We start from the raw sequence: 17165 nt of genomic DNA on the forward strand, positions 1-17165 counted from the left end.
AGAGCTGCAAATAACACGTGACACCACCGTGTCAACAGTCAAACATAAGTGTTTATTCCAAACATAGATCAATAGACACATTTTAATATGCACTTTCAAAGTCTGCAATCATATTTTACAGAAGAATTGTCTTGCCTGCAGAAACGACATGCGCAAAAATAAAGCCATAAGACATGGAAAAAAAAACAAAGTCAACAAAGCAGTATAAATAACACACTAAAAGAGTAGCCTAGCTGGCAAGATCCGCAGATTTCACTATAATATATTATTTGCAACATTTTGCTTATTTGTGCAGTGATTGTTACTGTGCAGACAGTTGTGAATATCAGGTTATAAAACGGGCAAATATTGTTTCATAAAAGCAAAGAAAAGTAAGCAACATGTTATAATCAAAACAATAAAATTAGCAAATGAATATAGTGAAATGACACTACTGAATTTTGTCACAGCATTGCACACAATTAATAATAATAATAATAATAATAAAAAGATGAACTCTGATCGGTTGAGATATGATTGATGATATGCTGGCTAAACTTATCAATTTTCTAGCAATAAATTAATTACTGCAAAGAGCATTTTGATTACATGGTAACCTTTTTCATTAAGTTACTGGTGCAAAGAGCATGACAATTTTTTGCAAACATTTGTACCCAAGTTTAGGAATACATGAGTAACCTTTTCGTTACTTCTTTGTTCTATAAACAAGTAATGAAATATAAAAGCTTATTAAATGAAGGAAACTTATATTAGAATCAGGATTAAATTAATTTACCATCCAGTGTCAATCTGCAACTAAAACAACAACAACAAAAATAGACATTGTTAGGCTGCACATGTATCTTAATCTGATTGAAGTTCTCAATCAAACTCAGGAATAGAACCAAGAGACTCAACTCCAGAGCTCCTTTTTGAACTTGACATGTAATGCCTATCCTTCTTGTGATCTCTGGGACACACATGCTGAACTGATCCCTGAGGAAGGACTGCATCCTTCAGCAACTGCAAGGAAAGTAATTAATACATCAGAAAAATGTTTTCATATTGCACAATATGCAAAAAATAAAGAACAACTTACGATTTAGTGGATCATCCATGCTCTGTGCTCTTTTAATGGGAATGGCCACTATTCTTTGAACCCTCTTTAAAGTCTCTTTATCTAGTTCATAAAGACATCCTCTGTTTCCTGCCACCATCTCGTTGATCTTCTCTAGCCGTTCTTTGACCTGAGATCCATTACCCCAGTTCTTATTGTTGAGAACATGATATATTTTCCCACATTTCTCAATGAGCCACTGCAGAGCATCTCCTTCACTTGCTATGAATAACTCTATGGGACTGTCTCCTAGTTCATCTCCAACAGCAAACACAACCAGCATGTGATTCCAGACATTTTCACAGAGAGGCTCCATGATTTTCTCTAGTGCGCTCTTCTCTTCCACAGCAAAGGAAGAGTCGACACTCTGGACTAAAATGAAAGCATGTGTTCCATAGGACCATTCTGTTACACTTCTTTAGATGTTGAGCTTAGCATCCTCAAGTCTTTTTCCAAATAGGTAATCTTTCTCAAAACCTGGAGTGTAAACCACAGTGAGATTCCTTTCTGCCACTTCCCCATTTTCTTTCAAATTCTCTTCCGATTCTCTTCTTGTATCAAATGCTTTTCTGCCCAAAATTGTGTTCCCTGTTGAACTATTGCCAGAACAATGTGGCCCAAGCAACACCAACCTCATTTCAGAAAGTTCAGCATCTCCTTAAAAAAAAATAAAGAAAAATAAAGAATAAACATTACTTGACTACTTTTTTAATGTGCAACCTCTACAGTGAATTTGTTTCACTTATTACTCGTTTAATCAATGCTTACTTCCTCTTAAAAATGGCTGAAATTAAAAGCAAATTGACTCATGTTTACCTGCATACCTATGGTATGTCACAGTAAAGCAAATAACGTGTGAAAAGAGATAAATTATTGCTTATTCTACAAAGATAATCTAAAATGGCTTTGGCTGCATTTCTCAAAAGCTTCGTCAGTCTAAGATCAAAGAGCCATTGAAATTAATGGTCTTTATACGATAGACTTGGCTCACAATGCTTTTGAGGAATGCAGTCCTGGACAGATTTGTTGGTACCACTAGAAAAGATGATAAATACATGGATCATAGTGGTATTTCAAATAAACTGCTTTCTTTAATTAATTTCACACGACTTCAATCTTGTAATCAGTTATTCAGCCTATTTAAATGGAGAAAAGTATTGTGTGCATCGCTGAACTTGGACCAGAGAAAGGAAAGGGGAGCATTGTCTGAGATCAGAAACAAAAATACAGAAAAGTATTGAAGGTAATGACTATATGACGATCTCCAACAGTTTGTCTCAGTAAAAGAAAACCAGGAGGATGCCATTGTTGAAAGAAAAACATAAAAAAGCCAGGAAGAGTGGGCTGAACCACCTGTTTACAGGTGCAGAAGTTTCACTGAAAGCTACAGAAATTGCATGTTTGCAGTGATTTTGATTACATATAGAATAAACAATGATGAACGTTTATTATTTTTGTTAGTTTCAAGTTATTTTAGAGAAAATTGTGGGTTATTTTTCCGTATAAGCGTACCAACTAATTTGTCCATGTCAGTACGCCTTTACCAACAGTTACAGAGTTAAAGGGTTAGTTCACCCAAAAATTAAAATTCTATCATTAATTACTCACCCTCATGTTGTTTCACATACACATATAATTAGGTAAAGTAATGTGTATTTGGCGTGCTGTCTAGGGGAGGGCTCCGTGCTCGGAAATTTGGCCCGAACCCAGAGTACTCCTTCCGGATGTGGTAATAATAGATAGAACTAGAAGTGAGGAGATGGGGCGGTGGAGGGATGGTAATAAACTGCCAATGAACAGAGGTAAGTCTGCAGTATATATACCTCTTGTTGTTGGTTGATTAGCTGAATGCTTTCCACTGAATGCTAATTAGGTTAATAATCTGCACCTGCTCCTCCCGAATTTTGTTCATAAAACATTTCACACCTGTAAGACCTTTGTTCATCTTCAAAACAGAAAAAAAATCTGATGGCTCAGTGAGAACTGCATTGCCAGCAAGACAATTAACACTTTCAACAGGAAAACAAGAATACTTTTTGTGCGCCAAAAAAACAAAATATGACAATATCTAGTAATGGGCGATTTCAAAACACTGCTTCATGAATCTTCGAAACTTTATGAATCTTTTGTTTCGAATCAGTGGTTCGGAGCGTGTATCAAACTGCCAAAGTCACGCCTCCTAGTGGTGAACCATTGAAATTTCAAAACACTTATTACTTAATGAATCCTCGTTTACTGAAATCACTTGACTTTGGCGCTCCGATTTTTGGGTGAACTAACCCTTTAACTTGTTTGGTAGCTCACCTGGTACAGCATTGCACTTGCGATGCAGAGCACTCAGGTACAAGTCATATGAAGTACAATTTACAGTAAAAGAGCTCAAAGACTTCTAGAAACAAGCTACAATTAAAATAACATAATATTGAACATGCTTTTGACGTCACTCACTTAACATTTCACTTTGAAAGCACTGAGAAACGTGCAAGAATCTACGTAATTATTTAGCAAAAAACATTTCCAGTGAACCAGGGTTGTTTACTGTATGTATGTAAGCAACATTAAACCATGTTTTTACTGTTTACTCACCTGATGTTGAATGTCTCAATTCATTTCTTTCTTGCACTTCATCTCGCATCTGTTTTGCTCTTTCCTCTACTTTCATCCTTCTGTTTTTCACCTCTTGTAAATTCTGATTGTTTCTCTCAAAGCAGCTTCCTTTGTTTCCTGCGACCATCTCTTCGATCTTTTCCAACAGCTCAGTCACTTGATTATTATCATCTTTGTTCTTGTTATTGAAGACATGATATCTGTTCCCACATTTGTCTATTATCGACTGAAGAGCTTCTCCTTCACTCTCAATGAACAGCTCAATGCTTGTGTCTCTCAACCAGTCACCAAAGGTAAAGAGAACAATGATATGATCCCAGACATCTGCACCAATAAAGGCAACATGTTCCTCCACTGCCCTTCTGTACACTTCAGTGAAAGAAACATCCGTTCGTATGACCAGGAGAAAGACATGAGGTCCTGGAGGACAGTGAGATGGACTCAACACAACCTCATCTTTATAGAGTCTGGGGGTGTATTTTGTGTGGTAATTTCTTCTTCGGCCTGGAGTATCAACCACAGTGATGTGTCTTCCTGAAACATCTCCTTCTTGAATCACAGATGTAAGTGATCTTTTGCAATCAAAAGCAGATTTGCCTAGGATGGTGTTTCCTGTTGAACTCTTCCCAGATCCATTATAACCCAGCAGCACCATCCTCAGCTCTGAGAGTGGATGTTCATCTCCTGCTGGTCACATGCAGACATAAATGTTTAGAATTCTAAGTCAGCATTCTGTTACTGTTTGTGCCCAGTTTTAAAAACAATACAATACTTTTTTTTTTTTTTTTTTAAAGCACAAATTCATGCTAAAAACTACTTTTGAATCAAAAGCATTCCAGAGTAAAGGGTGGGACTCACATTGTCAAAGCCAAGATTTTGAATGTTTTACAATTTCTCTCATTATTTTAATATAAGGGGTCTCCCCCCTTACAGAATAACAACAAATAAAGCTCACCAGTTGTTCTTGTCTTTTCTTTCAGTTGCTGATTTTTCATTCTTCTCTCCACTGCTTTCTTTTCCTGTTCTCTCTTCTTCTCCTCCACATCTTGCAAAATCTCTCTGTTTATTTCATAATAACCACCTCTGTTTCCTTCCACTGTATCCTGTATTTTCTTAAGCAGTTCTGTGACCTGAGATCCATCACCCCAGTTTTTAGTATTGAGAACAAGATACCTGTTCCCACATTTCTTAATGAGCCACTGGAGGGTTTCATTCCCAAACAGTTGATTTGTTATACCTCCGGGCTGATCTTCACTGGTGAACAACACTATTGTGTGCCTCCATACTTCCTCACCCAAGCATCTAATATTATCACACAGAACATCTTTTTCATTTTGTTTAAACGGTGTGTCCACATTTAAAACCAGAAGCAGGACATGAGGTCCCGGAGGACATTTAGTCACACTCAGGACAATTTCCTGTTTGTACAGTTCTGGATTTTCTTCAAAGGGTAAATTTCCCCACCAGCCTGGAGTATCAACCACAGTGATCTTCATGCCAGCTATTTCACGGTGTATCTTCTTACAGTGCAAAGTCTTCAAATCAAACTCCTTTTTTCCCAGGATAGTGTTTCCTGCTGAACTTTTCTCTGCATTTTTTGGACCCAAAAGTAGAATCCGCAGCTCTGTTAGAAAGAATTGTGAATATGTACTTTATAAAGAAAGAGTCTAGATGCAACAGATAAACAAATCTGAATATTTTCCCTTTAATAATATGTTTATGTTAATAGGTCATTTCTAGTATGGCTGCATGTGTAATTAAAAAAATATATATGATAATGATTAGCTCTGATTAGCACTAAATGACTGACTGTCCACACTATGTTCAACACCTATTTGTAACCCAGACTAATTAGGGGTTAAATAAATATATTAATATAAATGTATGAGGTTTAAAAAAGTAAATAATTGAAGATTGGCAATATTAATGAATACTTAAGATAAAATAAATTATGTGATAAAAATAATTTGTAATATTTAAACAAATTATAGTTTCATCCAATCAGAGTTCTGTTGCTATGGACCGCCCACTTGCTGACACGGCAGATTGCGCAAGACCTGAGAAGGGAGAAGACGGGAAAGAAATTCGTTAAATTTAGCTATCAAGAAATTAAAAAATAACTGAGTTAAACTTTGAAAATAGTGCTACCAGATCATACCTAGAAGGATTGAAAGAAATTGCGAAACTCAGTGGGGCAAATTTTGAAGCAATGTTGAGTGAAATGCTGACAGAAATGAGTGCTGTAGTTCTTCCTGCAGGCTCTACATCTGAAGCTGTTGACGAAAACCCTATTAGACCATCCTGTCAAGAGCCGCTTGAATGCAAAGCAACTCCAGTTATCGCTCAGCCTTGCCAAGAAGGAACCCAGCAGACCCAGCCTCCTGCTTCTTATGTGGCTGACACCGCAGTTCTTACCTCTCCCACGATACTTAACCCACCTGAAGTTCAGAGGTTAGTTGTTGAACATGTGGTGAGGAGTGGAGAAGCTGTTGCTCAGGTGCATGCTCCCATGCGACTCAGGTTATTTTCTGGGAGGAAACCTAGACCTGCCAACGAGACAGATTATGATGCATGGCGTTCTAGTGTGGATCTAATTCTGAAAGATCCTGCAATATCTGATCTGCATGGGTCACGAAAGATCCTGGAAAGTCTTTTGCCCCCGGCTGCTGATGTTATTAAACACTTGAGTCCTGAAGCATCCCCATCAGCTTACCTGCAGTTACTCGATTCTGCTTTCGGCACGGTAGAAGATGGTGATGAACTCTTTGCTAAATTTATGAATACTTTGCAGGATGCAGGGGAGAGACCTTCAGCTTACCTGTCTAGGCTTCAGGCAGCCTTGAGTGTAACGATTAAGCGTGGTGGGGTTTCGCCCAGTGAAGCAGACTGACATCTCTTGAAGCAATTCTGCCGGGGCTGCTGGGATGATGGGTTGATCGCTGACCTGCGATTGATGCAAAAACGTGATGATCCTCCACATTTCGCACAGCTGTTACTGATGCTACGTACTGAGGAGGATAAACATGCTGCAAAAACCATGCGCATGAAACAACATCTAGGTGGTACCAAGCAGCGCGCACTGATGCATACCCACAGAACCTGGGTATCTGATGAAACTGAACAAGCTGCAGCCTCCAATGTGCTGTCATTGGCAACAAAGCTCATTGTCAATGTGCTGTCATTGGCAAGAAGCTAAAGAGCTAAGAAAACAGATAGCAACTCTTCAGAGTCAACTAGCAAAGCTCACCTCTAAAGCTGATGTCCCAAAGAAATCTGCATTGCAGTCAGTGGGTCAGAAATCCTCTATCACAGAGAAAAGATCAAGCAAACAGAGCACCGTGACCACAGTACCTGCAAATGGTAAACAAACTGACAAACCCAGGCCATGGTATTGTTTTAAATGTGGGGAAGATGGTCATATTGCCTCCTCCTGTGAATCAGAGCCCAACCCAACACTGGTGGCTGAAAAGCGTAAACTTTTGAGGGAGAAACAATCCCAGTGGGAGTCTCAAAACAACAACACAAAACGCGCTTTAAACTAGAGCCAGTTCCTGTTGTGGGACAACCAGGGACTGAAATATTGAAGTGTCCCCCTAAAACCAAAACCTCCACACAAAGCCATTGTTCCAAGATGGAAATTACAAAATTGCCTAAGGGTTTGATTGGTGAAAAATGTATTGCACAAGTTACTATTTCAGGGCAGGAATGCAACTGCTTGATAGACACCGGCTCACAAGTTACCACTATTCCTTTGTCTTTTTATGAGCAGTGTCTTTCAGAATGTCCTATCAATTCCCTTTCTGATTTGTTGGAAGTTGAAGGCGCAAATGGTCTTTCTGTGCCCTACATTGGTTACATAGAGTTGAATGTGACCTTTCCTGCAGAGTTCATTGGTACAAGCGTTGAAGTACCCACTCTTGCTTTGGTGGTTCCAGATCCAAAGCCCTATGCCATGCCTTTAGTCCTGATAGGGACAAACACTTTGGACACTCTTTATGAGGAACACTTGAAAGTGAGTTCTACAACTTTCCAACCTTCTTTGTTTGGCTACAGGGCTGTTCTGAACACCCTCAGATTGCGACACAAATATGGAACAACTGGTGTTCTCGGTCGTGTTAGGTTGAGAGGCAGGGTGCCTGAAGTCATGGCTGCTGGCCAAACCGTCATTTTAGAAGGCATTGTCCATGTGATTGGGGTTCCAACTGATAAGTGGGTTGTAGTGGAGCACCCCTCCATATCTTCTTTACCTGGAGGAGTTGTCGTAAAAAACTGCTTACTTACCCTTCCTTCCAAGCAAACTAGCCATCTTCCGGTAGTTCTCACAAATGAAACTGATCATGACATCACTATTCCACAGCAGTGTGTGATAGCAGAAATCCATGCCTTGGAGTCAGTGCTTTCTTCTGGCAATGCTGTGTCTGAATCAGCTTCCCAATGTAGTGAGCCCACAGTGAGCAAAGAGGAAAAGTTCATCTGAATTTCGGTGATTCTCCACTATCACAGGAGTGGAAGGACCGAATAACCAAGAAACTTCGTGAGATGCCAGAAGTCTTTGCTCAACACGATCTGGATTTTGGACATACACAGAAAGTGAAACATTGCATCAAATTACATGATGACACCCCGTTTAAGCATCGCACCAGACCGATCCATCCACGTGACATCGGAGCAGTAAGAAAACACCTCCAAGAGCTTCTTTCAAGCGGAGTCATACGTGAGTCAGAATCCCCTTTCTCATCGCCAATAGTGGTAGTCAGGAAGAAAAATGGCGACGTACGACTCTGTATAGATTACCGGAAGCTAAATCTTCAGACGGTCAAGGACGCATATGCTTTGCCGAACCTTGAAGAAACATTTTCAGCTTTAAATGGTTCGAAGTGGTTCACTGTTCTGGACTTAAAATCTGGGTATTACCAGATTGAAGTTGCGGAAGTAGACAAGCCCAAAACAGCTTTTGTGTGTCCATTGGGGTTTTGGGAATTTAACCGTATGCCACAGGGGGTGACCAATGCACCAAGCACTTTCCAAAGGCTGATGGAAAGGTGTATGGGAGACATCAATCTAAAAGAAGTGCTTGTGTTTTTGAATGATTTGATTGTGTTTTCCAAAACCCTAGAGGAACATGAGAGACGGCTGTTGCAAGTCCTAACTCGCCTAAAGGAATATGGTCTAAAACTTTCGCCGGAGAAGTGCCGTTTTTTTCAGACTTCCGTCAGATACTTGGGGCATATAGTATCTGAGCGTGGGGTGGAAACGGATCCGGAAAAGATTGAGGCTATAAAAACCTGGCCATGTCCAAGAAACCTTAAGGAGTTAAGGTCGTTCTTAGGTTTTTCAGGTTATTATCGTAGGTTCATTAAGGACTACTCACAGATAGTGAAACCCCTGAATGACCTGACTTCTGGTTATCCACCATTGAGGAAAGGTTGTAAGAAGGTTGAGAAAGAATGTCAGTATTACGATCCCAAAGAGCCTTTTGGTGGTCGTTGGACGACTGTTTGCCAAGAAGCATTCGAGACCCTTGTTGATAAGCTTTCTACCGCTCCCGTCTTGGGTTTTGCGGACCCTAAGCTCCCTTATGTTGTTCATACAGATGCCAGCACCACAGGGCTGGGAGCTGCGCTGTACCAAGAACAGGATGGGCAACAACGTGTGATTGCATTTGCTAGCAGAGGCTTATCGCGTAGTGAGTCGCGTTATCCGGCTCATTAACTTGAGTTTCTTGCCCTTAAATGGGCTGTAACGGAGAAATTTCAGGATTATCTTTATGGCAGCACATTTACTGTCATAACAGACAGTAATCCCTTGACTTACCTTCTGTCAACCGCTAAGATGGATGCAACTAGCTACCGGTGGCTTGCTGCACTTTCTACATTCTCATTTAAACTGCAGTATCGAGCTGGTAAACAAAACATTGATGCAGACAGCTTGTCAAGGCGACCACACGAAGAGCTGGCAGAGGATCAATTGTCGTCAAAAGAGTATGAGAGGATCCAGAAGTTTGTGCAATACCATACAATGGGTGCTGACAAATCGCACACCACTGATAAAGAGGTATTCAGAGCCATCTGTGAGAAACATTCTGTCCAACAGGCTGATAATTCTGGCATTACCTTGGTTGAATCCCTTGCGCTTCATCCTGAAGCAGTGCCAGAATATTATGAGCAAGAAGAGAACTTAAGTGGGTTACCTGCTATACCTCACTTGATGAAGGAAGATTTAGTTGAAAAGCAGAGATCTGATCCGGTTATTCGTGAAGTGATAATGTGTCTGGAATCAGGTGAGAAACCTCCACCTGCATTAAGGAAGGAATATTCAGATCTTCCCTTTTATTTACGAGAATGGGACCATCTTGAGTTGGTGGATGGAGTTCTGTATAGGCGACGACGAGATGGAGATGCTGTGAATCACCAATTGGTTTTGCCCGAAGATCTCAGAAGTTTTGCTGTGAGCAGCTTACATGATCAAATGGGTCATATGGGAATGGAAAGGACGCTGGATCTGGTCCGTTCCAGATTCTATTGGCCAAGGATGGGTGCTGAAGTAGAGCAAAAAGTGAAGACCTGTAGTCGTTGTGTCCGCAGAAAATCTTTGCCACAGAAAAGTGCACCTTTAGTGAACATCCAAGCCACAAGACCCTTACAGCTCGTTTGTATGGATTTTCTTTCTCTTGAACCTGACAAGAGCAACACTCGTGATATCTTGGTGATTACTGATTTCTTTACCAAGTATGCTGTGGCCATACCAACGCCAAATCAAAAAGCAAGAACTGTTGCAAAGTGTCTATGGGATCAATTCATTGTGCATTACGGTTTCCCTGAGCGGTTACATAGTGACCAAGGACCGGACTTTGAGTCACATACCATCAAGGAGCTCTGTGCAATTGTAGGAATCTAAAAAATCAGAACCACACCATATCATCCTCGGGGGAATCCTGTGGAGCGGTTTAACAGGACCTTGTTAAACATGCTTGGAACGTTAGAAGAAAAGGACAAAAGCCATTGGAAGGATTTTGTTAAACCTTTGGTCCATGCATATAATTGCACCAAGCATGAAGCCACAGGATTTTCCCCGTATGAACTGATGTTTGGCCGTCAACCTCGGTTGCCGCTTGATCTTGCTTTTGGATTACCTGGTAAAGACAGTTCACCTGTATCTCATTCGCAGTATGTTCAACATCTTAAGTCTCACTTAAAGGAGAGTTATGAGGTTGCTTCACAAAATGCACAGAAAATTGCTGAAAAGAACAAAATCCGTTACGACAAACATGTGACCAATTCTTCTTTGGAGGTTGGTGATCGTGTATTAGTAAGGAATGTCCGTATCCGCGGGAAGCATAAGTTAGCAGACAGATGGGAATCTGAAATCTATGTCGTTGTTAAACAAGCTGCTGACCTACCAGTTTACACTGTCCGTCCGGAGACAAAGGATGGTCCGCTTTGCACTCTTCATAGAGATCTTCTGCTTCCTTGTGGGTTCCTACCCGTTTCTGAGACCTCAGACCCAGTTGTGAGTAAACCTATGACAAGGCGCAGGACTCGGCTGAATCCTGATTCACAAAGCCCTGATGGTCTGGATTCTGCTCTTGAGACAGACGATGAAATTCCTGATCCAATATGTAGTACATATCCTGTCAGTGAAACCAGGTTTACTACTGTCCACAAAGTTCTTAGGCCAAATGATCCGAAGGAAGACTCCCTTAATTTCGAGATCGTTCATTCACCTTCAGCAGAAGATGCAGCTCTGAGGGATCAGAGTAATGACTTACCTGCAGATGTTCCAGAGCAAGCTTTATCGACTGGAGCTGTAGGAGAACACTTACCTGTTGAAGTTCCAATGGAATACTTACCTGATGTTCCGGAAAATCTTGAGGCAAGTCATCTTCCTGATGCAACATCAGTTAATGACCAAGAAAAAGCTGAAGATGAATGTAGTGAACACAACCAAATTTCTGACGTGGAGGAAAATGAGCTTTCAGGAGACTTACCCAGACGATCTGTTCGACGAAGAAAGAGACCTAAAATACTTACCTATCCACAGCTTGGAAATCCTTTGATACATGTAGTGCAGTCCTTGTTTCAAGGTTTAAACACTGCTTTTGTTAATGCATTGGGTGGCAGTGAAAGCCTGAATGGTTTACCTGAGATATCCACCGTACATGATGTGTAAAATGTTGAGTCACTCTAAATTGTGTCACGAGACGTGCACAGTTAGGAGGGGAGGATGTAACCCAGACTAATTAGGGGTTAAATAAATATATTAATATAAATGTATGAGGTTTAAAAAAGTAAATAATTGAAGATTGGCAATATTAATGAATACTTAAGATAAAATAAATTATGTGATAAAAATAATTTGTAATATTTAAACAAATTATAGTTTCATCCAATCAGAGTTCTGTTGCTATGGACCGCCCACTTGCTGACACGGCAGATTGCGCAAGACCTGAGAAGGGAGAAGACGGGAAAGAAATTCGTTAAATTTAGCTATCAAGAAATTAAAAAATAACTGAGTTAAACTTTGAAAATAGTGTTCAAATCTCTTCAAGTCAGTTGAAAGAGGAGGATATTGAGTGGATTCAGTTGTTATTTTACTCCTGTGACGATCGATGGGTGAATTACATCGTTGTATTACTGGGAAGTGAATATCTGGATGTGGTCAGGTTTTTTTTTTCCTGAGGGGAGATTGATTTTCTTTGATGGCGAGCCAACCTATTCGGACACTGGAAAAAAGAAGAAGATTCATCCTATAGGACCAGGAGAGTATCGTGATTTCATTTTTTTTTCCTTGCTCAAGGTAAAACTATTCCTGCATAGAGACTGTGTTTTCTCCATATGGGACTGATAACTGTCTGAGATAAATAGAAGAAGGAACTGTTATCAGTTATTGAACATTTGGAAATTGAACTGATCGTCGACGTGTGCGTGATATCACAAAATGGTTGTCATTCTATCGTTTTTTATTGTATTCATACTATTCTAGTGTGAAACCAACAGTGATTTGCTCTAAGTGATTTGTGCTTTTATTTCTTTTTGTTGAATTGATGTAACTTACTTTGAATTGTTTTTCATTTATTTTATTGTTTGATTTCAAAAAGGGGAAAGGCCGGCATTTAAGGGAATACTTGTAAAAAAAATCTATATACTTACCTTAATTGTGGTCTCCTGTCGTTCCTTCAGCAATTACCCTCTACCTCCATAGTCGAACATACAAATCTTCTGATTTTCTTAATTGGTCCATAAAAGTGAAGAACTAAATTATAAGTAATATAACCCGTTACATATTCATATTCAATTTATGTGCCCTGTGGCACACTTTCCTTCTCCAGAATATTTGCATTGGTTTCTATGGCACTGATGTTGCATTGCATTTGTACTAGTCTCGCGTAGCCAGACCTTCAGATTGATGGCAGAAGATCTGGACTCTATCGCAGCTTTCATTGGGTAAGGACCGCCCAAGAGGACGTTTGACTGAAATGTAAAGCAACCAATCAGAGTTTGTTTTGTTCTGCGTCAGGTTTAGGGGCGTGAAAATGAAAGTCGATGTACCTACAATACCTGGACTACATCTTATGAGGCAGCGGCTGAAACGTACAGTATGAGACTGGCATGCATGGCTTCAAATTCAAACAAGTTCAAAATTCAAAATGTTTCCTACAATGTCTGACATGATCACGTCTTATGTGCCATGACAAAGTGACAGGCATACACCAAAAAAAAAAAAAAAAAAAAAAAAAAAAAAAAATTGACAAAATCCAATAAGAGTGGTCATGAAATATATTTCCAGAAATGTTTTGAAAAGGATCTCAAACCACATATGAATGTAGCTTGAAACAGATTTGTAAAAATCATAATTCATGATATTTATTAACGTACACACTTGCTAAATATGATCAGAATTAAGTCTAATATGCACAAAAAAATCAGATTTGGACTGACAGCCTAAAGAAGGCTTTGTTCGCACCAATCTCTCACGGAATTATTTAGAGCAGTTTCTCGGTCAGTAAAACAGCATTGATATCACAGAGAACAATTAAGGTGCTGGATGAAAAGATATTTACCTACAATAATTTGAAACAAAGGCTGCTTAGAGGCACTGTTGGGAAAAATGGAACTTTTCTAAAATTGCAAATGTTTTAATGAAAGTCTAATCTATTAAATTCTATAGGTTATTAAATACAATTAAAGTTCAGCCCCAATCTCAATCAAGCACACCTGAAGCAGCTACTCAATGTGTTCAGTTATTTGAAAATTAGAGCAGGGTTTGAACTAGTCAGCATGAAGGTAGCTCTCAAGGAACAGGGTTTTCTGAAACCAACTTTGAGAAACCTCAACTAGTCCCGTATCAATAATATTCACATTGAAAGTGTTTTTGTTGTCCGCTCATGCGGCCATGTCTATAAATCTTTTTCAGTTGTTTTGTCAACATGGAGTGCCCAATCCTGTTCTTGGAGATTTATGTTCCTGCAAAGTTCAAACCTCAAACCCTGATTAATAACACCTCAACCAGCTAATTTAAGATCTTCAGAAACACTTTATAGCTACAAGAATGTAAGAAAGGTTGGAACTAACCACATTAGACTGTCCTGCTCTTGATGAATGTCTTTGTCCACTGGAATGTTTCATAGTTTATTACCCTCACAGAAGTGATGCATTTTTAGACACTTTGTCAATTTACAAAGAACTCCAATTGTTAAAAACATGTCAACCTGTTCCTGGAGATCTACTTTCCTGCGGAGTTCAATGCCAACCCCTTCTCATCTATCTATAATTATCAAGTGTTCCTGAAGATCTTCATTAGCTGATTCAGGTGCATTTGATTAGGGTTGGAGCAGGAAGGTAGAGTTCTAGGAACTGAATTAGGCAGCCTTTTTTTTAACTGAAGTTAAAAGAATGCTATATACTCAAGAAAATTAAAAATGCTTTTTATCATGGCTGAACTGAATGCTTTGGTGTTTTTTTTTTTCTTTCTTTCTTTTTTTTTTCAGAAATGTTTCCTTGGAGGAGCATACCCTTAGACCCCACTGCACAGTAACAGTTCTTTAAATTTTTATTAGGTTTCTATACGTACCCTCAGGTGAAACCCTGCAGGCACCCTTGGGCTCTAGTGAGTCTGATGTGTTCCACCTGTAATAGAAAATATATAATTATGACAGAAATGTTCAGGTTATATAAATTATAAATTTATATATAAATTATATAAATTACTTTATTCACAGTCACACAGTGATACCCTTTTTAATACAGAAGCCCATTTCTGCCAAAAAATTGAATGCTTTTGTAAATAATAATTATGAAAAAGTAAAATGTTATGACATACTAAGCCAAATTTATGATGAAAAGTCACAACTGACACACTAAATCAATTGCATTATTACATAAAATTTTACTTAAAAATTCACAAATTATGACAAAGTCAATTTTGGCCTTTTAAACTCATAATTATGACTTAGTGGCCTGGTTTCACAGACAGGGCTTAGAATTGGGCCTTAGTGTGCAAGTTACTTTCAGTTAAAACAGCTCAAACATGCATTTTAGTCTAGGACTAGCTTAAGCCTTGTCTATGAAACCAGGGGTCTAAATGGCCTAATTGTGACTTAGTATGTCATAATTTCGACCCATCTAATATTTCAACTTTTTATCTCATAATTTCTTTTAATTTTAAGTCATTATGTCATAAGATTTATCAATGATAGTCATCTAAACTGAGTTTCTGCAGTGTGCAAGTGTTTTTATATCGGTATAGCAGTAACAAAACTGTTTGTTGAGCTTCGCTGTTTAATGTAGAACTGTTTTCTTTCAATTTTTTTTTTTTTTTTTTTGCTTACTTGAGTGCAGAAGAAGCTCCACCTTCTTCATGCAGTGGAGGATCCATTGTCTGTTTACTTAAAACACTCCTTGGTTCTGGAAAATCTCATCCAATGAGTTACAGTAAACACAATCACATCAGTCACCAGCTGCACTTCTGTGCTTCAGGTTAAAAATAAGAACAATTTTATTGTAAAATACAAATTTATTGTGTAACTTTAGTAAATTCAGGAAAGATACAAATAATAAAAGCACTGTCTGTTAGAGCTCCTCTCTTCTCCTCCCTGCTGATTTGATCAACACTTACTTGCTATATATAACCTGCTTTTACACTTATGGAACTATTAAAATATAGTATGTATTGTTTATTGATTTATTATTATTATTATTATTTTAAAGGAAAAATCCCACAAAAACCCTATACAGGCTACATTTTTAACAAGATGACATGCTAGTGACTGAGGAGTTACATGTTTCTTTGTGTCATCAAGGTTTTTTTTTTTTTTTTTTTTTTTTTAATTATTTAACAAAATTACCAAACAAACTAAATTATTCTGTCAATATATTGTAATTTGAATCATACTTACAGTTTTCCCAGAGCTGCATGCTGTGTCTGCCAGTCTAAGTAAAAATGAAAGCTCAGATTAAAGTTTCTCATAAGAGAGTTTATACCCACATACCTCATATCCTGCTTTTCTCGCTTTTCACAGCTTCATAAAGGAAATATTTATATGTAAACACACAAGACTTTTTTTTTTTTTTTTTGAAAACGGTGACCTTGATGTTTTCAAAAGCACCTTAATTGTTATGTTACTATTTTTAATCTGTATATATGAATACAGATTAAATATATACAGATGAATAACATGTTATGTAAATATTGTTTTACTTTCATACATTTTGAAAAACAGTTTTCCAGTAAAAAAAAAAAAAAATATGCTTAAAACAAGAAAAAAATATCTGTCAGTGGAGTCATTGGCAGATATTATTTTTTCAAGCATAAACTCACTTAATGCTGATGTATTTTTCAGAAAACAAGACATATCTCAAGACATTTTCCTTCTCAAGTAAATCTTAAGTGATTTAAGAATGTTTAGGTATTTGTATTGAAAAACAAGACAAAAATAAGTAAAAAAGAAAATAATTATTTTTTGGAAACAAAGGGATTCTTATACATTGACCTTGCTGCACTCAACTTGACCCTAATACATTCAATGGAAATATTTAAACTGTATAAACTGATCCATGATTCATATTTGAAAACAGAAAATGTGTCCATCCTGTAAATGTATTTAAACATACTCACAATCTTTCAAGTTATAACACAATAGTCACACTCCTTTCATTCTCACTATGGAAGTCAATGGGTGCTGTCAACTTTCTGGTTACCAACATTGTTTAAAATATCACATCTTTTGTGTGAAGACAGAAGAACAGAAGAAAGAAACTCATACAGGTTTGGAACAATTTGAGTGGAAGTAATGACAAAATTTTCATTTTTGGGTGAACCATCCCTTTATAGCTAGGGTAGGCAATTTCGGGGAGGCTAGCACAAGATCCCACCCTCCCTTCAGAGCTCTCTTCAAAGCCACACTTCCTCAGCCAAAGCACAGCCAGAGCAGTCTGCAAAGCATCACAAGACAATGTTTAATTAC

The 17165-nt window shown here is 38.3% G+C and overlaps 1 pseudogene; it reads right to left on the reverse strand.

The window, feature by feature from the left end:
* Nucleotides 1-430: 430 nt before the first annotated feature.
* LOC137004204 (GTPase IMAP family member 8-like) lies at nucleotides 431-5859 on the reverse strand (annotated as a pseudogene).
* Between the last annotated feature and the right edge of the window lie 11306 nt (nucleotides 5860-17165).

This window comes from Chanodichthys erythropterus, chromosome 17, assembly GCF_024489055.1.
Source record: "Chanodichthys erythropterus isolate Z2021 chromosome 17, ASM2448905v1, whole genome shotgun sequence".
NCBI lineage: Eukaryota > Metazoa > Chordata > Actinopteri > Cypriniformes > Xenocyprididae > Chanodichthys > Chanodichthys erythropterus.